This window comes from Carassius auratus, chromosome 16, assembly GCF_003368295.1.
Source record: "Carassius auratus strain Wakin chromosome 16, ASM336829v1, whole genome shotgun sequence".
In the NCBI taxonomy this organism is placed as follows: Eukaryota; Metazoa; Chordata; class Actinopteri; order Cypriniformes; family Cyprinidae; genus Carassius; species Carassius auratus.
Genome location: NC_039258.1, coordinates 22,202,047 through 22,224,566, shown reverse-complemented (window position 1 = coordinate 22,224,566; position 22,520 = coordinate 22,202,047). Strand labels below are relative to the sequence as shown.

General features: G+C 43.3%; 1 pseudogene; it reads right to left on the bottom strand.

Moving 5' to 3' along the window:
- Positions 1 to 10,979: 10,979 nt before the first annotated feature.
- Positions 10,980 to 13,452, bottom strand: LOC113116542 (serine/threonine-protein kinase pim-1-like; annotated as a pseudogene).
- Between the last annotated feature and the right edge of the window lie 9,068 nt (positions 13,453 to 22,520).

The following is a 22,520-nucleotide window of genomic DNA, read 5'->3' as shown; positions in this document are numbered from 1 at the left end:
AACATATGCGATAAGAGTATTGCAACCTGTCACGGTTGGTAAACCGTGATCTCGGGTTGTTTACACTTTGTGGTGAATTCTGTGTGTTCTGCGTTTGCACTGATTAGTTGTGGGCGTCTCCGTTAATTGTATCAGCAACAGCTGCCACTCATTACTCATCTCCTATATATATGGCTTGTCTCACGTCTTGTGTTTGTGAGATCGTTGTTTCATGTCGTTGTGTTACCCCCGTCTGGTTAAAGTGTTAGTTTGCGTTTGGATGTCTGTGTTTTTTCCTAGAACCTCATCCACTCTCCGCACGATCACTCAGCCACGGACACTTACCTTCGGCTCTATTCCCCGCAGTTCCTGTGCCACTCTCTCCTGCTGCCTCACGCCACCAAGACCCGGACTTCCCACCTACACTCCACCTCAGGCCGGATTTCTCACCAACCACCGTCTCCCTGGAGTGTTATCGTCCCATCGTCTTTGTGTATCATTGTTCTACTTGTCTTCATTTCATTAAATCCTGTTTACTCGCATTTGTTTCCGGACTGTCTTTCACCAGCCGTCACAGAACGATCTCACCCAACATGGAAGCAGCGAGCACCAACACCCTCACCGATTTCATGCACCATAGCGTCAAGAGAATGGATCAGCAGCAGGAGAGCATCTCGAACACCGGACGCGCTGTCCAAGCGCTGGTGGCACAGGTGTCCGAGCTCACCCAGCAGATCCATCAGCTCACGTCTCCCACTGCGCCCATCGCCCCGCCTGCGCCGACCGTTCCCCCGGGGATTCCCCAGGACCACTTCCGGCCTGAGCCGCGACTTCCGGCACCGGAGAATTACGCTGGTGAGCCAACTTATTGCAGAACATTTCTTAACAAGTGCTCTATGCATTTTGCTCTGCAGCCCCGCACTTTCGCCTCAGAAGAATCCAAGGTAGCGTTCACGCTCACACTATTATCAGGCAAGGCTGCCTTATGGGGAACGGCGGTGTGGGAGAATCAACATCCGTGCTGTGCCTCGTTCCACCTCCTATCTGAAGAGATGAAGAGAGTTTTCGACCGGGCCGCGACCGGCAGGGAGGCCGCCCATCGCCTCTCGGAACTCCAACAAGGACACTCATCTGTCACTGAATACTCCATCGAGTTCCGGACCCTGGCGGCCGCGTGCCAGTGGAACGAGGCGGCGCAGTGGGATAGATTCCTGCATGGGTTATCCGACCGTGTTCAGCAGGAGATCTACCTCCTCGAGCTGCCTCCTACCCTCAACGAACTCATTGACCTGGCGTTGCGGGTGGAGGCCAGGTTTAATCGCCTGGGCCGTCAACACGGTCCCTCCAGACAACCCTTCTCTTCCGGTAGGGGGCGCTTGAGTCGAGAGAACACGGTCGGTTCAGTCGACGATCACGAGCCCATGCAGGTGGGTCGAGCTCGGCTATCCCGGAGGGAGAGGGAACGGCGGAGGTCCCAAGGACTATGCTTGTACTGTGGAGGCGCTAATCATAACAACTACTCTTGCCCGGTAAAAGAGTCAGCCCGATAGTAAACCTGAGGCTACTATCGGGTGGGATCTCCGCCGAGAAGTCCTCACCCACATCCTCGACCCTCCTTCCGGTGAAACTGCGGTGGAGGAATCAACATCATGAATGCCAAGCTCTTCTGGACTCTGGAGCCGAAGGTAATTTCATTGATTCTTCACTTGCACATCACCTGAACATTCCTGTCCTTCCTGTGTCTCTCCCCATCCATGTCACCGCACTCAACGGCCAGGAACTGCCTCCTGTCACCCATCATACTGAACCCATCACACTCATCACATCCGGCAATCATCAAGAAACTATATCCTTTTTTCTCATGGACTCCCCTGTTGCTCCCATTGTTTTAGGTCACCCCTGGTTGTCCAAACATAATCCACGAGTGGAATGGGGTTCGAACACTATCACATTGTGGAGTGAAAGTTGTCATGAGTCTTGTTTGGTTTCTGCCTGTCCTGTTGTTCCTGTGTCTGTCTTTCAGAAGGAGATCATGGCGTTGCCAAACGTGCCCGTAGAGTATCTGGACCTGAAGGAAGTGTTCAGTAAGTCCCGGGCTGCTTCTCTTCCTCCGCATCGTCCCTATGACTGTGCCATAGACTTAGTGTCAGGTAAATCTCCGCCTAAAGGCAAGTTATACTCTCTTTCTATTCCTGAGAGGGAGGCCATGGAGAAATACATTTCTGATTCCCTAGACTCTGGATTCATCCGTCCTTCCTCATCTCCAGCGGGGGCGGGGTTCTTTTTAGTGGGTAAGAAGGATGGTTCTCTGCGACCTTGTATTGATTACCGGGAGCTGAACAACATTACTATTAAGAAAACTTATCCATTACCACTCATGTCTTCAGCTTTCGAGAGGTTGCAGGGAGCATCGGTATTCACAAAATTGGATTTACGTAACGCTTATCATTTGGTCCGCATCAGGAAGGGGAATGAATGGAAAACTGCCTTTAATACCCCTAGAGGGCATTTTGAATATTTGGTTATGCCGTTCGGGCTTTCCAACTCGCCCGGGGTTTTCCAAGCACTCGTAAATGACGTGTTGAGAGATATGGTAGATCAGTTTATATATGTTTACCTGGATGACATACTGATTTTTTCTTCATCTCTCCAGGAACATGTCCAACATGTCAGACGAGTGCTCCAGAGGTTACTAGAGAATGGGCTTTTTGTCAAGGCGGAGAAGTGCGTATTCCATGCACAGTCGGTCCCCTTCCTAGGGTTTATCGTGTCGTCTGAGGGAATACGAATGGACCCTGACAAGGTAAAGGCTGTGATAGATTGGCCATCTCCAGATTCCCGTAAGGCCCTACAGCGGTTTCTGGGGTTCGTCAATTTCTATCGGCGTTTTATTCGTAATTACAGCCAACTAGCCTCACCTCTGACAGCCTTGAGTTCCCCCAGTACTCCGTTCAGGTGGTCTGACGCAGCTGAAACTGCGTTTTCCAACCTAAAGAGCCGCTTTGTTTCGGCTCCCATCCTTGTCGCCCCTGATCCCACACGGCAGTTCGTGGTGGAGGTCGACGTATCAGAGGTGGGGGTAGGAGCAGTGTTGTCCCAACGTGCTGCTTCAGACGATAAGGTCCACCCTTGCGCGTTTTTCTCTCATCGATTATCTCCTGCCGAACGTAATTATGACATTGGCAATAGAGAGTTGTTGGCGGTCAAATTAGCGTTGGAGGAGTGGCGCCACTGGTTAGAGGGTTCAGGGGTTCCCTTTATTGTTTGGACCGATCATAAGAATTTAGAATACATTAGAACTGCTAAAAGACTCAATTCCAGGCAGGCTCGGTGGGCACTTTTTTTCGGTCGTTTTGATTTTACCCTATCGTACCGCCCGGGTTCCAAGAATGTTAAACCCGATTCTTTGTCACGTCTTTTTGATCCCTCCGCCCGTCCCGTTACTCCTGAGTGTATTTTGCCTGAGAGATTAGTTGTCTCAGCACTCGTATGGGAGGTCGAGTCGAAGGTCAAGACGGCCTTAGAAGGGGTAACGCCTCCGTCCGGTTGCCCACCGAACCGCTTATTTGTGCCGGAGGAGTTAAGGTCCGAAGTTGTCCGGTGGGGTCATTGTTCCAACATGGCTTGTCATCCAGGGATAAGTAGAACTAATGGGTTGGTTAGACAACGATTCTGGTGGCCACGTATGGTTCGCGCCGTCCGCGATTTTGTTTTGGCTTGCTCAGTGTGTGCCAGTGGTAAGTCATCTAACCGACCTCCTGATGGGCTCCTTCAACCGCTGTCTGTCCCTTCGAGACCCTGGTCACACATCGCTCTAGATTTTGTTACCGCCCTCCCGCCCTCTAATGGCATGACAGTCGTTTTGACTGTAGTGGACCGGTTCTCGAAGGCGGCACATTTCATTCCCTTGCCCAAATTACCTACAGCCAAGGAGACAGCGGTTACTGTGTTAGATCACGTCTTTCGGCTTCATGGCCTCCCGGTAGACGTGGTCTCAGACAGGGGATCCCAGTTTATATCCAAATTTTGGAGAGAATTTTGCAAGTTATTAGGAGCGTCAGTTAGCTTGTCGTCGGGTTATCATCCCCAAAGCAACGGACAGTCTGAGCGAGCCAACCAAGATTTAGAGAGGACGTTGAGATGTTTGGTCTCCAAGAATCCTTCTTCCTGGAGTCAACAACTCTCTATGGTGGAGTACGCCCACAATTCGTTGCCAGTGTCTGCTACGGGCCTCCCTCCGTTCCAGTGTAGTGTAGGGTACCAGCCACCAGCATTTCCCAGTCTGGAATCTGAAGTCACGGTCCCCTCCGCTCACGCGTTTGTCCAGAGGTGCCACCGCACCTGGACCAGAGCCCGTGAGACTCTGCTCCGGGTGAGGGAGCGCACTAAGGCCAAGGCCGATCGCCACCGGTCAAAGCCTCCCGTCTACGTCGTGGGTCAAAAAGTGTGGCTTTCTACCAGTAACATTCCATTGCGATCCGTTTCTAACAAATTAGCTCCCAAATTTATCGGCCCGTTCACTATCACCAAGATCATTAGTCCGGTGACAGTCCGCCTCAAACTACCTCCTGCGTACAAGAGGATACACCCCGCCTTTCATGTGTCCAAAATTAAACCCGTGTTTTATGCACGTATTAATCCGCCTACTCCGGTTCCCCCGCCGCCGCGTCTCGTAGAAGGGGAACCAGCATATTCGGTTAATCGTATTCTGGACTCGAGACGGAGGGGACGAGGATTCCAGTATCTGGTGGACTGGGAAGGTTACGGTCCGGAGGAGAGGAGTTGGGTACCTGCTAGGGACATATTGGATCACTCCCTTATTGATGAATTCAATCAGCAGGTAGGCCCTTCTGGGAACTCCAGGAGGAGTTCTTAGAGGGGGGGTACTGTCACGGTTGGTAAACCGTGATCTCGGGTTGTTTACACTTTGTGGTGAATTCTGTGTGTTCTGCGTTTGCACTGATTAGTTGTGGGCGTCTCCGTTAATTGTATCAGCAACAGCTGCCACTCATTACTCATCTCCTATATATATGGCTTGTCTCACGTCTTGTGTTTGTGAGATCGTTGTTTCATGTCGTTGTGTTACCCCCGTCTGGTTAAAGTGTTAGTTTGCGTTTGGATGTCTGTGTTTTTTCCTAGAACCTCATCCACTCTCCGCACGATCACTCAGCCACGGACACTTACCTTCGGCTCTATTCCCCGCAGTTCCTGTGCCACTCTCTCCTGCTGCCTCACGCCACCAAGACCCGGACTTCCCACCTACACTCCACCTCAGGCCGGATTTCTCACCAACCACCGTCTCCCTGGAGTGTTATCGTCCCATCGTCTTTGTGTATCATTGTTCTACTTGTCTTCATTTCATTAAATCCTGTTTACTCGCATTTGTTTCCGGACTGTCTTTCACCAGCCGTCACACAACCAAAGATGGCTTGCCCTCCCTCCCTATTTAGTTTGGTCTACTCCATTGCGTATCTTGAAACACGCCCCCTATCACGTTGTCTAAAAACAGAGAGAGAGACAGATTTATCCGGTACAGCGAATTTCTCTAAGCAGCAGGCCACTGTATACGTTCACTTAAAACATAACCGACTGTGTTTACGAGAATACTTGCAGAGACAATTACTTTGATATAATTGTGGGTATGTGTTCATTCAGAAGCTACGAAACGCGAAAGATGAATTCATTATCTGTACGCGCATTGTCTGAAATGCTGCTCGTAGCGCATGCTTTGAATGAGTGAGCGCAAGCTCAACGCTCGCGAATTGTTTAAAACGCTTGAATCAGCAATATTTAGAAACGAGTGCAAACGATCAGCTATGATACCGTTTCACCCCTTCAAGCGAGTGAACAACGCGAAGCAAGTTAGGAATTTTACATCACTATTCACGATAGCCCATCGGACTGGAAAACACAATAGCCTAGGGACGTGGGGCTAGCGATTTTGCGAGCCCTGCACCTCAGATCTATCCAGTTTGTGAAATACTGGTTTCCACACTGGTTTCGTTAAACAAAATAATTATTTTAAAAGATTTAAAAGATTATCTATTATTGAACATCTCGAATGAATAAAGACTTCAAGTTCATCTGTAAAGCACATAAAGCTATCGTTTGAGTTTATAAACTTCAATTTCATGCATGATTTGTATGGACCTGATAACTGAATGCAAAGTGTGAGTTCTAGAATAATGTTTGTGTCTTGATGAGCAAGTATAGCTCACTAGGAGTCGCTAAATGAACAGCTGTTGTTCTTTTTTTTTTTTTTTTTTTTTTTACGCAGGATCAGTTGCCATATTGGTTAAAATCCCCAAACTGTTTACTTAAATATTAAATTAATAAATGACATCAAAACAGGAGCGTTTGCGTTATGATGTGGTGGGCTGCTGTGGGCCAGAAAGTCCAGGGCCACTTTTTGGTCCCAGTCTGCCCCTAAATGGCGCACCCCTATCCAAAAAGCACAACCAGTTGTATTAATAATGTTATCCTGAGTGTGAAGGATCGTTAGGAACCGGTATCGAAACTGAGGTATCGAAATTGGCACCGGATCGAAAGATTTTGAACAATACCCAGCCCTATTTGTATAGTATTTTAAAATGTAATGCCAGTACGCCATATTAAGTTAATTGCCTGCGAGCTTCTCCTCCTGTCTGTACGGTACATAGACAGTAAAAGAAATGGACACAGCGACCCCATTGGAACTCAATTGAGACAAATGAAGCCCAGTTTTAGCGTTTTTTAGCACTTCCGTTTCTGACGCGCAGACTCAAACGAAGCTTGACGACGTCAGCAACCTGTCTGCCCAGATGTAAATCTTCTAAGTGGCTGTGCGTGCAAACTGCCATCATTAATCTTGCAGAGACTGCGAGCTTGAGCGGGGAGTTCTTTGGCGTGAGTGAGCAGGAGTAAGTATTCTGATTAATTATTTTGTATAGTTTTTTAAAATGTAACGCCAGTACGCCATATTAAGTTAATTGCCTGCGAGCTTCTCCTCCTGTCTGTACGGTAATGCGACAGAGAGCCGAGTGGTTATGACGCAATCGTTAGCCTATTTTTTACAAAAACTGTTTATACAGGGCCATAATGTAACATAGAAGGTAATGGAGCCCTTTATAGACCCCTTTTGCGCGGACGTCAGAGGTACGTCACGGCGCTAGCTGGAGGCAAAACAAACGGAAAACTGGAGGCGGCTGATACAAACCAACACAGGGTCGGCTACTCAAGGAGCTTAAAATGTCGTCTTGTTGTGTTGTTGGTTGCCAGAATCGACGGAGAACATTTTATATACATTGTTGTGATTAATTGTGACCGGAATTTAAGAACATGGTAAGAAAGAATAAATACAGAAAGTTTATAATTAATTTGCAGTCTTCAGAATTTTTATTTCTAGAAACTATTTACATCTTAATAATAATTTTACTGTAATGTCACTCTTTATTTAATCTAAGGATTTATAAACCCTCAGTTTCTCTTTACTATACACGCTCGGTTTCTCTATCAGGTAAGTGTAGATGTCAGGCCACTCAATCGGAGGTAATCCTGTCAGATCGTCCATCCAATGAGTGATTGTGTACGGGTCGACCAATCTGGTTCCGTCCGTTAAAGTTAACTTTTTCAAATAATTATCGCAGTCCCGGACAGTGAGTCACCTTAAATATTCAGATAAAGCAGATATATTCAGATTTTCTCCAGCCATTGTTAAAAAAACAAGCTAAGAAAACTCGCTAGCTACCATTTGTTCAAGTGTTGAGGGGAATCTTTCTGCCTCCAGCTAAGCCCCGCCCACACAAATACGTCACCTTGTTTACCAACTGTAAAAGGGTCTATACATTGTCGTGTATCTTTAGAAATAAATAATGGACAAACAGAGTCTTTAAACGCCTCAGATGTAAAGTTATTCGCTGTCAAAGTGATGCCAAAATGAATGGGAGTCAATGGGAATGCTAACGCAAGTGAAGTTCTGCTAAAAGATGGCAGCCCCCACCCGACTTCAACTTCCGGTCGAGTTCCTTGCCCCTTGGTATGGTAACGCGACAGAGAGTCGAGTGGTTATGACGCAATCGTAAGCCTATTTTTACAAAAACTGTTTCTACGGGGCCATAATGTAACAAAGAAGGTAATGGAGCACTTTATACATTGTCTTGTATCTTTAGAAATAAATAATGGACAAACGGAGTCTTTAAACGCCTCAGATGTAAAGTTATTCGCTGTCAAAGTGACGCCAAAATGATTGGGAGTCAATGGGAATGCTAACGCAAGTGAAGTTCTGCTACAAGATGGCGGCACGCGGCCGACTTCAACTTCCGGTCGAGTTCCTTGCCGCCTGTGTATAACAAGCGGACTTGGCATCACTGGTTTTGAAACGCCTACTGATCGCTAGTGACGCCTGCTGGTCAAAACTGTGTACATGCAAACAAATAAAACACTTCAGGCTAAACCATGCTTACACCGCTTCATAAGCACATTTTATTGAAAGTTAAATACATTAAATGCAATAAAAATAATAAAATACCATTAAATATGAAATGCCTGTATAGTATGTAGTTTTAAAAATGTTTTATATTCATTAGCAGGGCTTGCTTTATATGTTTATAAAGAGGCCAGTTAGAGACTATTAACTACTTCACATCCTTTAAATTTCTCAGATGTCTCATTAAAATGTCAAAAAATTGATGAAACTGATCCGAGATCAGGTAAACTCATAGACTATAAAAACACTCATAGACACTGGTTCAGTGGTTCTCAATGTACTCGCCTGATTGACGGATTCACAGAGATCACCCCCAGAGCCGAACCATTGAAATTTCGGCTACATTCTTAAAGGGGGGGGTGTTTTTTACACTGTTAAAGAGTTGGATTCCCATGCTAAACATGGACAAAGTTTCAAAAATTAAGTTGTACGTTTGAAGGAGTATTTTTGTTCCAAAAATACATCTACCGGTTTGTCACAAGTTTCGGAAAGTTTTTTTCGAGTATGGCTCTGTGTGACGTTAGATGGAGTGGAATTTCCTTATATGGGTCCTGAGGCACTTCTCCCGGAAGAGCGCGCTCCCGTATAGCAGAGCACAGAGAGCAAAACAGAGCGATTCACTGATCAGAGCGAGAGCGTCGCAAAATGTCACAAAAGAAGTGTGTTTTTGGTTGCCAGGGCAAGACAACCCTGCACAGATTACCAAAAAAAAACAGCATTAAGGGACCAGTGGATGGAGTTTATTTTTACAGAGCATCAACGGAGTTGTGCAAGTGTTTGTGTTTGTTTCCTGCATTTCGAAGATGCTTGTTTTACAAACAAGGCCCAGTTTGACGCCGGATTTGCACATCGTTTATTCCGTAAGGATAATGCAGTCCCAACGAAAAAGGGTCACGATCGTGTGTTGGAACCGCAGGCGGTGAGTAAAACTGCTTCAAATATCTCTGTGTTGTTAACTTAGCTATCGGCGTGTAAGCACATCAAGTAAACAACATGCGATGTTGTCATCAAACTGCACTTTCCACATGTACAGCTTAAAAAAAAAAAAAAAAAAAAAAAAAAAAAGACGACATAAAGTGGAACTTAGTCATTTACCAAAACCGCTAAGCAAATATATACAGTTTCAGTACATACCACATAGAGACGTCGTTGCTGATGCTGCTCTTGTTAAATTTCAGCCTCTGGATCTGATTCTGGATCATAAATAAACAGCTGAATCTGACTGTTAGCCATGGTTTGTTTTGGATGATGGTTTTTCCCTCACGGTAATGTCACAGCTTCCAAATGCTCTCAACGCAAAAGCCTACTGGCGCTCGTGATTCTTTAGCTCCGCCCACACGTCACGCCTCCAGGCGCTCGTGTTTTTCCGGGAAAAATCGGTACAGACTATCTTTCTCTTATGAATAAAGACTTTTTGGAGTTATGAAGGATGCAGTACTACTCTATAGGCACTCAAGATTAACAGGATATTGAGTGAAAACGAGCATTTCACCCCCCCCCCCCCCCCCCCCCTTTAAACTCAAAAATGCTGTCTTTAGAGGACACACTCCAAGGAAGGCATCAAGGCACTTCTGTATCTTCATCTAAGAGCTGGGCGATATGGCCAAAAAAAAATTCACGATTTTTTTTTCACATAAGTTGATATCGATAATTATCACAATATAAGTCAAATCTTTATTTTTCTCCAGTTTAAAGCTACATTTATGTTCTAAAGTGAAAGTTGTAGAAACCAGACCATTATTGTTTCTTTACAAAATACATATCTAAATAGAAAAATGTATTTCTTGGTTTTCTGCATGTTCTAATGAGTGATATGGTTTAAAATCAAGAAATAGGTGTGGGTTGCCTGATAATATTAATAATAAAACCACTTTTTTGTCTATTAGAAATGCACATTAGGATGCAGAGATAAAATTTTTGTTCATCAAAATCAGTAGCATCTGTAGTAGTAATAATAATAATAGCAACCTTTTAAAAGGTTAAATTCATTCTTTTTTTTCTTTTTTTTTTTTTACTTAATGAAATTCAGTGTGAATATCCCACATTTCTGTCAACAATCCCATGGTGCAGTGAGTGTTACCATGGTAAATGATGGCAATGTTTAGATTGAAAAGCCTTCTGGCTGTCTCGTTTGTTGCACAGTGTTTCTCCTGTTTGGCTTTAAACTAGTTTAAATAACACAGTCATTTATGAAGGTAAAGCAATGCCTACAGTATTTGCATATATTTATATTTATATTTGCAGGGCAGGAGTTGTGGAAGTGTACATAAGACTGTGAGTTTAAATTAAATTTGCATGCACAAGAGAAGATTTGTAAAGGTGTAAATCGTGCTTCAAGCGTAAGAAAAAATGATTTGCAGCATTTTACTGTCACTCGTAAGTGTAATTCATGTTTTGTGAAACTGCAGCTTCATGCTAACGCAAAATAAATCTGATCTGCATTCTTCTGACGACTTCTGCAACATTGAGATCCTCTCATCAACTTTATTTTTAACAAGCTGTGACAATGAGATGCTATTATGGTTTTTATTAAGATTTAGATTTTTAGATTCAGTTAAAGGTTATTTTATTTCAAATAACAGAAATGTTTTCTGTAGGTTTCAGTTAAGTAATTAAATAATTCCTAAGGTTTTGATGTTTTTGTCTCTTCATGCTGGTTTAGGCTCAGTCTGGAGCGGATCTCTGTAGCTTCAGGACTCTGGTTTGAGCCGGCGCTGCGTGTCCAGCTCCTCCAGCATCCACACAGAGCCCTCAGTCACGCTCCAGAGTGAAGCACAGCATTACAAAACACATGAAACGCCTGCTGTCCACTCGTCCTCACTGCAGGTGTCCAGCTGTCTCTGCTGCTCCTGTGTCCTGCACTCCTGCTCACACTATGTTCACAATTACAGACAGTTACCTACATTGATCCTGACAGGACAATCCAACTGTCCAATCAACACGGAGTCATTGAGATGAGTGTGCTGTGATTGGCCACCTGTGGAGCGTAACCAGGGATGCTGTTCAATGTCCTGTAAGCTGGGACGCTCGTCCGCTGCTGCTCTAAGACACCATCTAATCAACTGACGGCAGTCTGTCACATACAACACAGTACTTGAGCAACACAACATCAACTTCTGCTCGCTCCGGCCCTGATTTCTGACTGTGAACAGCTGCATGTTTGCCATCTCTTGCCTGCAGACAGGTGACTCGGGAAGCGCAGTCTGCGAACCCTCCGTGCGCTTTGGAAAGGTAGAGAGCCGCACAGGAGCTTGTAGAGCGTCACACCCAGCGACCAAGCAGTGGCTGCTCCGGCACGATAGCTGTGGGAACGAAACCACTCCGGAGGGGCGTATGAAAGAGTGCCTGAGAGACCCCAGAAGAGCAAGAGATCAGCTCAAACGCTTCCAGTCCAAAACACACACTTCCACAGAGATCTCCTCCTGACCAACCTGCAAACTCTTCATACTGCGAGTCCTTCAGGAGGTGTCCGCAGCCAAAGTCCAGCAGCTTGATCTCGCTGGTATCGGTGCAAATGAGCAGGTTCTGTGGCTTGACGTCCCGGTGGAAGACGCCGCGGCTCTCGCAGTGTTTGAGAGCGTCGATGAGCTGCAGCAGCACCTTCTTGGCCTGGCTCTCATCCAGACAGCCGTTCTCCTCACAGAAACTGTGGAGATCCTGGCAAGGATCCGGCCGTTCCAGGATCATGACGTAGCGTTCGGGATGGTCAAACCACTCCAGCAGCTTCAGGACACTGGGACAGACAGGAGCTGAATTGACTCGGGTCATCAACGCGACCTCCAGCGGCAGCAGACCCTGACCTTCCTGCAGCGGCAGAGACAGCAGACCCTTGAGTCATCGCTAGAGGCCTGAGTGTGGCTTTATGTGTGTATCAAACCCTACATGTGACTGAACTTACAACTTCCACGTCCTCGTGCTCCTCGTCTTTAGTCACGTACTTGATGGCCACCTGCAGACAGATGAACCACAGTATTTTACACCTGCTAATGATGACAATAACCTCAAGCTCCGTACAGATTAAATACAGTTTATGTCACGAGTGTCGTGAATGAGGGCTGTTTGAATGAATCGAGGAGGAAAGAAAATGTCTTACTGGCAATCCATCAGAGCTGCGGGTCCCAGCAAACACAGAGCCGAATCCACCTTGACCCAGCATTGGGCCCTTTATATACGCATCTGCAACAATCACACGATCACAAGAAATGAGAAAACAGGCGACTACAAGACTGTTCCTGTAATCATCATCAGTGAATGAACATGTCAAAATCACTTAATTCAGCCATGTCTTGAGAATCAGCCTGACCTTCAGCAGAGCGTTTGGTGGGTCTGGGATCTTCATCCTCCGAGCTCTGTCTCTTCCTCTTCCGTTGAGTCGACTCAGAAGGCACAGGACAGATATAGCCAGGCCGGGTCGGGGTTGACAGTGCTTTCTGAATGTGGTCTCCACACGGTCTCCCAGCCTCCTGACCAGCAGCCATCTGGGTTAAAGCAGCAGTGGATCTGGAGCGACCCAAAGCTGAGAGAGCACCACTTCACTGTTTCACACTGTTTGACTTTCTTCTGCTTTTAATGAATTTCTTCAAATAAATCAGCTCAACAATGTCTTGAGGTTTGTTAACCGTGGTATAAGTGGAATAATTGACTCTGGTCAGATTATTATTGAAAATAATGCACATCCAAGATGAAAACAATCATGTGAAGTGACACATAATACACTTTTGTATAAAAAGGTAGTTTTTCATATTCAATGAGTACAATATGTGCTTATTTCACTAGTGTTCGAGATAAATCTGCTAAACTGCACAACGTTATTAATGTAAGGGTAATCTAACAATACAACTTCAAACCAAAGCAACAACAAATATGAAAAATTAAAACACTCACCTTGTCTTTCGCCCATGTGAGCCATCGAAAATATCCTTAATATCTCTCCTTCACAATGAGAAAAGAAAAGAATAGATAAGAAAAAGAAGAAATTCCTAAAACCAAATAAAAACAAATAAATGAAATAAAACTCTCCTCAGAATAATCGAAACTCAGAAATGCTCCGAACTCCTTCAGACATAAAAGTGTGTCTCGAGAGTCTCGTCTTCAAACACACAACAATCAGAAACAGAAGACTTCAGACTTTTATAGCTGCAGATGGAACTTACAGGTTGCTATAGCAACTCAGATTCGATTCACGCACAATCGAGCTCGCGCTGCAGACTGTAGCATGACGTCGTGTAACGTTACTTTCGTGACGTAATGTGCGCCGACTGGTGAGATATCTGTAAAATAAAACCTTTACAAAGTTACTTTTTTAAGAGCTGGAAAATATGTTCACTGAGATAATGATTATTATATCATACGATTAATTTATGATTAGATTGTGATTATTTTCACCAGCAGAGAGCGCTGTGAGCTAGTCCTAGAGATTATGAACAACGAAGAGCAGAGCGCTATTATCATCATCATCATCATCAGTTATCAAGAGAGACACAGGGTAGACACACACTAACTAAACATGTTAAAACATAATTGTTTGTGTGCACTGTATAAAAAAAGCATGATAATGTAAAAGGATTGATTTGCAAAAAATATTAATCATCCTGAAACTCAGGGGCGGCGTTAGGGGTGGGCTAAGGGGGCTGGAGCCCCGAATGTTTTCAGTAAAGCCACGAATATTTTTATTACCACCATGCCATCAATGAGTTTTCATGCCCAATAAAGTAATTTATATTAGAATTTAAATAAATATCTCTCGATTTTCACGTCCACAGTGTCTGTAAATTTACCCAAGTACGTAACGCGTTGTCATTCAAACCCGACGAAAACCGCCCACTGAGTCTAGTGCTTCTGACTGACATGTAAACTTTGCCAACCAGCGATGAACGTCTGTACGATCCAGCCAATGAAATGAGATCTTTTGGAGCCAGGCGGTTTGATGGCGTGTAGTATTTTACTAGATCAATTTATTTGAAAATTAAAATGGATATTTCAAAATTAATCTTCTTCAAAAAAAAAAAGGAAGTAACCCCCCCCCCCCCCCCCCCCCCAGCCAAAACACTTGAACACCAAGATACATCAGCTTCAGGTATCTGTAACTTTTAATCATAGTATTATATTTATTTTTAGGTTTTAAATTGTGTCTGATTTAACGTTACATTTTGAACATCTAACAGTTAACGGTCGCGCAGCACAGTCTTTAGGACACACACGCACACACACACTTTTTCTGAATGAATCATCCGTTTCTAACGAATCCATTGATTAAATGACTGACCGACTCACTCATTAAGGCAGTGGCATGCCCCCACCTAGTGGCAAAGTACCATTCTAATTTTTTTTCTTCATAATTTCATATTTCTGTATTCCAAATGTTATATTTGATACATTAGCCTCATAAAATTATTTATGCAATTTGTAAGTGCTGTGTAAGTGCTCCTTCAAAAATATAAGTGTATAGAGCCCTGCGTTTATAATTATACTTGGCTTTAGGTGTACATAAACACAGAGATAAAGTCCTTTGACCAGATATCTTTGTAGAGTAAGAGTATGTCAGTGCACTGCTTAATGTTTGCTTCTTATTCCTTTTCTACCAGGACGAGTGTAGCCAGTCAGGCTTGATTGGAAAATAAAATAAAACAGAGACAGAGACAAAAAAAAAGTGAGATAGAGACACAACATCAGCATATGTGTCAGGATACAAGAGATAAACTTTAAATAAAATGTTTTAAATTTGTTTTTTGTTTTTATTGTTTTTGTATATTTTAAACAAGGTAAATCTTTCTGATTTATTAAAATAAAAAGTCACATTCATGTATTTTTCTGGGCTAAGCCCAGGATCTCCACTCACCCTAGAACCACCCCTGCTGAAACGTATACTTTCACAGCTCCGATATTAATATTATGAGAAATAATAAACAAATTACACTTGCACAATTACATTTGCAGGCAGCGCATACTTTGTGATCAAAATGAACCTAAAATACAAAATATTAAGCCTGATTATTGATAGAAAAGATTCAGATCCAAAAGCATAAACAATAGGCCTAATTGAAAAGGTCTTTGCTACTGTAGCCTCCTCACAGCTTGTGGAGATGTTCAAGTTCCCTTTCATAGGTCACTTCAATGCTGCGGTGACGTCACCACTATGACAACACTTTCGGTGTGACGAATGTCTGAAGCCCTATACAATCCCGCCAATCCTATTGGACAAATGGTGCTTGTCACCGCTCTACGCATGCGCACGCATCGTATACCTGGGTGCCGTGCGCCATTTCACTCAGATTTCATTCCTTCAGGGAAACGAATCATCTGTGCCCTAAGAATCATCTCGCATTCTCCAGCGGTTTCTACGAGCAGTGTTTAACTCCTTAACTCCTCCGCGATGAGTCAACGAAAGGTAAGAGCCGTATAATGGGTTTATCACAAAGAGGCACTCATGAGAGATTCGTTAGCAGCGTCTCTACATGTTCTCTCTGTGATAGCCTACGGCTATGGTAAAAAAAAGAAGAATAAAAAATAAAGGTATCCGCGCTCTGTAGTGTATTTCTTAAGTCGCCTCGTGTCTAACCCCCACCGTTCGCTTCTGTGGTCGCCGAGGCCCCGCACGAGGTGTTGTTTGGGGCGATATGTGCGGCTTGACTATGAATACAGTGATGCACTGGAGTTTTTCCACTTGCTCGCTCTCCCCCACTCGAGCGTGTTAATCAGAGCAGATTTGCTTTTTCTACTATGTTTGTCTAACTGCGGCTTCGAACTCAGAGTAGGCTCTGGCCGGCATACACGGTTCTCTCCCTCCGAGTGGACAGGAGAAAAGCGCCTCCCCTTCCTCGGTGAGCTATTTATGTGGCTATCCGCGTGATGGATAAACTATCGCCACCCCCAACCCCCCACCCCCCCGCCCCCATGAGCCGCTACCCTTCTCACGGACCTCCACCAAGAGTTTTTGAGGTCCTGGCAGCAACCTTAATCAACACATGTCACGAACGCCGCCATGACACTGACATGACTGCTATTATACAGCGATGCCGTGTTGACTACCTCTCTAGCCGAACGGATCACGCCGAACTCGGCCGCGGCCTAAGTCTCGTCGAAGGCGTATCGAGTCGTGTCTAATTTCGGAAAATTTACTTCTCTTATGGCGGTTCTTAACGAAAAGCCTCTCGTTCTCAAACCCCACGCTCTAACATTGACTGTCTTGCAGCAAAGGCACCTCGAGCGTCATTGAACTGAGCAATCATTTGAGCTCCCCCTCAGACACTCTTCAGAGTTTGAGGGACGGCACAAGAGGCTGGCAAAGATGGCCAGTTTATGACGGCTCACACAGCTGCCGCGTTCTCGCTAGCGGCGTGGCCCGATGTTTATCTTGTTGGATTAAATCCTTGATCCTTGATAAAAATTATTTATCTTTCGGTGCCAAATTTCGGTTCCAAAAACCAAGCGGCCATGTTTTTTTTTTTTTTTTTGCCAAGCGGCTGTGTCTGTGTGAGCTTGTAGCATACGTGCATGTAAGGACCTAAATTTGCCGTGAATGGCTGTCGACCACCACGTGACTTGACGGGGAGGACGTTTCCGTTTTACGATGTCAAAAGGTCTAAAGTGTGGCTACACTTTTTTAAAAGTGGATGCCGAGTCAGCAAAGTGCAACATATGCGATAAGAGTATTGCAACCAAAGCCGGCTTGCCCTCCCTCCCTGTTTAGTTTGGTCTACTCCATTGCGTATCTTGAAACACGCCCCCTATCACGTTGTCTAAAAAACAGAGAGAGAGACAGATTTATCCGGTACAGCGAATTTCTCTAAGCAGCAGGCCACTGTATACGTTCACTTAAAACATAACCGACTGTGTTTACGAGAATACTTGCAGAGACAATTACTTTGATATAATTGTGTGTATGTGTTCATTCAGAAGCTACGAAACGCGAAAGATGAATTCATTATCTGTACGCGCATTGTCTAAAATGCTGCTCGTAGCGCATGCTTTGAATGAGTGAGCGCAAGCTCAACGCGCGCGAATTGTTTAAAACGCTTGAATCAGCAATATTTAGAAACGAGTGCAAACGATCAGCTATGATACCGTTTCACCCCTTCAAGCGAGTGAACAACGCGAAGCAAGTTAGGAATTTTACATCACTATTCACGATAGCCCATCGGACTGGAAAACACAATAGCCTCGGGACGTGGGGCTAGCGATTTTGCGAGCCCTGCACCTCAGATCTATCCAGTTTGTGAAATACTGGTTTCCACACTGGTTTCGTTAAACAAAATAATTATTTTAAAAGATTTAAAAGATTATCTATTATTGAACATCTCGAATGAATAAAGACTTCAAGTTCATCTGTAAAGCACATAAAGCTATCGTTTGAGTTTATAAACTTCAATTTCATGCATGATTTGTATGGACCTGATAACTGAATGCAAAGTGTGAGTTCTAGAATAATGTTTGTGTCTTGATGAGCAAGTATAGCTCACTAGGAGTCGCTAAATGAACAGCTGTTGTTCTTTTTTTTTTTCTTTTTTTTTTCTTTTACGGAGGATCAGTTGCCATATTGGTTAAAATCCCCAAACTGTTTACTTAAATATTAAATTAATAAATGACATCAAAACAGGAGCGTTTGGGTTATGATGTGGTGGGCTGCTGTGGGCCAGAAAGTCCAGGGCCACTTTTTGGTCCCAGTCTGCCCCTAAATGGCGCACCCCTATCCAAAAAGCACAACCAGTTGTATTAATAATGTTATCCTGAGTGTGAAGGATCGTTAGGAACCGGTATCGAAACTGAGGTATCGAAATTGGCACCGGATCGAAAGATTTTGAACAATACCCAGCCCTATTTGTATAGTATTTTAAAATGTAACGCCAGTACGCCATATTAAGTTAATTGCCTGCGAGCTTCTCCTCCTGTCTGTACGGTACATAGACAGTAAAAGAAATGGACACAGCGACCCCATTGGAACTCAATTGAGACAAATTAAGCCCAGTTTTAGCGTTTTTTAGCACTTCCGTTTCTGACGCGCAGACTCAAACGAAGCTTGACGACGTCAGCAACCTGTCTGACAGACGTAAATCTTCTAAGTGGCTGTGCGTGCAAACTGCCATCGTTAATCTTGCAGAGACGGCGAGCTTGAGCGGGGAGTTCTTTGTCGTGAGTGAGCAGGAGTAAGTATTCTGATTAATTATTTTGTATAGTATTTTAAAATGTAACGCCAGTACGCCATATTAAGTTAATTGCCTGCGAGCTTCTCCTCCTGTCTGTACGGTAATGCGACAGAGAGCCGAGTGGTTATGACGCAATCGTTAGCCTATTTTTTACAAAAACTGTTTATACGGGGCCATAATGTAACATAGAAGGTAATGGAGCCCTTTATAGACCCCTTTTGCGCGGACGTCAGAGGTACGTCACGGCGCTAGCTGGAGGCAAAACAAACGGAAAACTGGAGGCGGCTAATACAAACCAACACAGGGTCGGCTACTCAAGGAGCTTAAAATGTCGTCTTGTTGTGTTGTTGGTTGCCAGAATCGACGGAGAACATTTTATATACATTGTTGTGATTAATTGTGACCGGAATTTAAGAACATGGTGAGAAAGAATAAATACAGAAAGTTTATAATTAATTTGCAGTCTTCAGAATTTTTATTTCTAGAAACTATTTACATCTTAATAATAATTTTACTGTAATGTCACTCTTTATTTAATCTAAGGATTTATACACCCTCAGTTTCTCTTTACTATACACGCTCGGTTTCTCTATCAGGTAAGTGTAGATGTCAGGCCACTCAATCGGAGGTAATCCTGTCAGATCGTCCATCCAATGAGTGATTGTGTACGGGTCGACCAATCTGGTTCCGTCCGTTAAAGTTAACTTTTTCAAATAATTATCGCGGTCCCGGACAGTGAGTCACCTTAAATATTCAGATAAAGCAGATATATTCAGATTTTCTCCAGCCATTGTTAAAAAAACAAGCTAAGAAAACTCGCTAGCTACCATTTGTTCAAGTTTTGAGGGGAATCTTTCTGCCTCCAGCTAAGCCCCGCCCACACAAATACGTCACCTTGTTTACCAACTGTAAAAGGGTCTATACATTGTCGTGTATCTTTAGAAATAAATAATGGACAAACAGAGTCTTTAAACGCCTCAGATGTAAAGTTATTCGCTGTCAAAGTGACGCCAAAATGAATGGGAGTCAATGGGAATGCTAACGCAAGTGAAGCTCTGCTACAAGATGGCGGCACGCAGTCGACTTCAACTTCCGGTCGAGTTCCTTGCCGCCTGTGTATAACAAACGGACTTGGCATCACTGGTTTTGAAACGCCTACTGATCGCTAGTGACGCCTGCTGGTCAAAACTGTGTACATGCAAACAAATAAAACACTTCAGGCTAAACCATGCTTACACCGCTTCATAAGCACATTTTATTGAAAGTTAAATACATTAAATGCAATAAAAATAATAAAATACCATTAAATATGAAATGCCTGTATAGTATGTAGTTTTAAAAATGTTTTATATTCATTAGCAGGGCTTGCTTTATATGTTTATAAAGAGGCCAGTTAGAGACTATTAACTACTTCACATCCTTTTAATTTCTCAGATGTCTCATTAAAATGTCAAAATATTGATGAAACTGATCCGAGATCAGGTAAACTCATAGACTATAAAAACACTCATAGACACTGGTTCAGTGGTTCTCAATGTACTTGCCTGATTGACGGATTCACAGAGATCACCCCCAGAGCCGAACCATTGAAATTTCGGCTACATTCTTAAAGGGGGGGTGTTTTTTACACTGTTAAAGAGTTGGATTCCCATGCTAAACATGGACAAAGTTTCAAAAATTAAGTTGTACGTTTGAAGGAGTATTTTTGTTCCAAAAATACATCTACCGGTTTGTCACAAGTTTCGGAAAGTTTTTTTCGAGTATGGCTCTGTGTGACGTTAGATGGAGTGGAATTTCCTTATATGGGTCCTGAGGCACTTCTCCCGGAAGAGCGCGCTCCCGTATAGCAGAGCACTGAGAGCACAACAGAGCGATTCACTGATCAGAGCGAGAGCGTCGCGAAATGTCACAAAAGAAGTGTGTTTTTGGTTGCCAGGGCAAGACAACCCTGCACAGATTACCAAAAAAAAACAGCATTAAGGGACCAGTGGATGGAGTTTATTTTTACAGAGCATCAACGGAGTTGTGCAAGTGTTTGTGTTTGTTTCCTGCATTTCGAAGATGCTTGTTTTACAAACAAGGCCCAGTTTGACGCTGGATTTGCACATCGTTTATTCCTTAAGGATAATGCAGTCCCAACGAAAAAGGGTCACGATCGTGTGTTGGAAACGCAGGCGGTGAGTAAAACTGCTTCAAATATCTCTGTGTTGTTAACTTAGCTATCGGCGCGTAAGCACATCAAGTAAACAACATGCGATGTTGTCATCAAACTGCACTTTCCACATGTACAGCTTAAAAAAAAAAAAAAAAAAAAAAAAAGACGACATAAAGTGGAACTTAGTCATTTTCCAAAACCGCTAAGCAAATAAATACAGTTTCAGTGCATACCACATAGAGACGTCGTTGCTGATGCTGCTCTTGTTAAATTTCAGCCTCTGGATCTGATTCTGGATCATAAATAAACGGCTGAATCTGACTGTTAGCCATGGTTTGTTTTGGATGATGGTTTTTCCCTCACGGTAATGTCACAGCTTCCAAACGCTCTCAACGCAAAAGCCTACTGGCGCTCGTGATTCTTTAGCTCCGCCCACACGTCACGCCTCCAGGCGCTCGTGTTTTTCTGGGAAAAATCGGTACAGACTATCTTTCTCTTATAAATAAAATAAAACTAAAGACTTTTTGGAGTTATGAAGGATGCAGTACTACTCTATAGGTACTCAAGATTAACAGGATATTGAGTGAAAATGAGCATTTCACCCCCCCTTTAAACTCAAAAATGCTGTCTTTAGAGGACACACTCCAAGGAAGGCATCAAGGCACTTCTGTATCTTCATCTAAGAGCTGGGAGATATGGCCAAAAAAAAATTCACGATTTTTTTTTTTCACATAAGTTGATATCGATAATTATCACAATATAAGTCAAATCTTTATTTTTCTCCAGTTTAAAGCTACATTTATGTTCTAAAGTGAAAGTTGTAGAAACCAGACAATTAATGTTTCTTTGCAAAATGCATATCTAAATAGAAAAATGTATTTCTTGGTCTTCTGCATGTTCTAATGAGTGATATTGTTTAAAATCCAGAAATAGGTTTGGGTTGCTTGATAATATTAATAATAAAACCACTTTTTTGTCTCTTAGAAATGCACATTAGGATGCAGTGGTAACATTTTTGTTCATTAAAATCAGTAGCATCTATAAAAATAATACCAACCTTTTATAAGGTTTTTATATTTATTCTGAACAAGGTTTTTTTTTTTTTACTTAATGAAATTCAGTGTGAATATCCCACATTTCTGTCAACAATCCCATGGTGCAGTGAGTGTTACCATGGTAAATGATGGCAATGTTTAGATTGAAAAGTCTTCTGGCTGTCTCGTTTGTTGCTCAGTGTTTCTCCTGTTTGGCTTTAAACTAGTTTAAATAACACAGTCATTTATAAAGGTAAAGCAATGACTACAGTATTTGCATATATTTATATTTATATTTGCAGGGCAGGAGTTGTGGAAGTGTACATAAGACTGTGAGTTTAAATTAAATTTGCATGCACAAGAGAAGATTTGTAAAGGTGTAAATCGTGTTTCAAGCGTAAGAAAAAATGATTTGCCGCATTTTACTGTCACACGTAAGTGTAATTCATGTTTTGTGAAACTGCAGCTTCATGCTAACGCAAAAAAAATCTGATTTGCATTCTTCTGACGACTTCTGCAACATTGAGATCCTCTCATCAACTTTATTTTTAACAAGCTGTGACAATGAGATGCTATTATGGTTTTTATTAAGATTTAGATTTTTAGATTCAGTTAAAGGTTATTTTATTTCAAATAACAGAAATGTTTTCTGTAGGTTTCAGTTAAGTAATTAAATAATTCCTAAGGTTTTGATGTTTTTGTCTCTTCATGCTGGTTTAGGCTCAGTATAGAGCGGATCTCTGTAG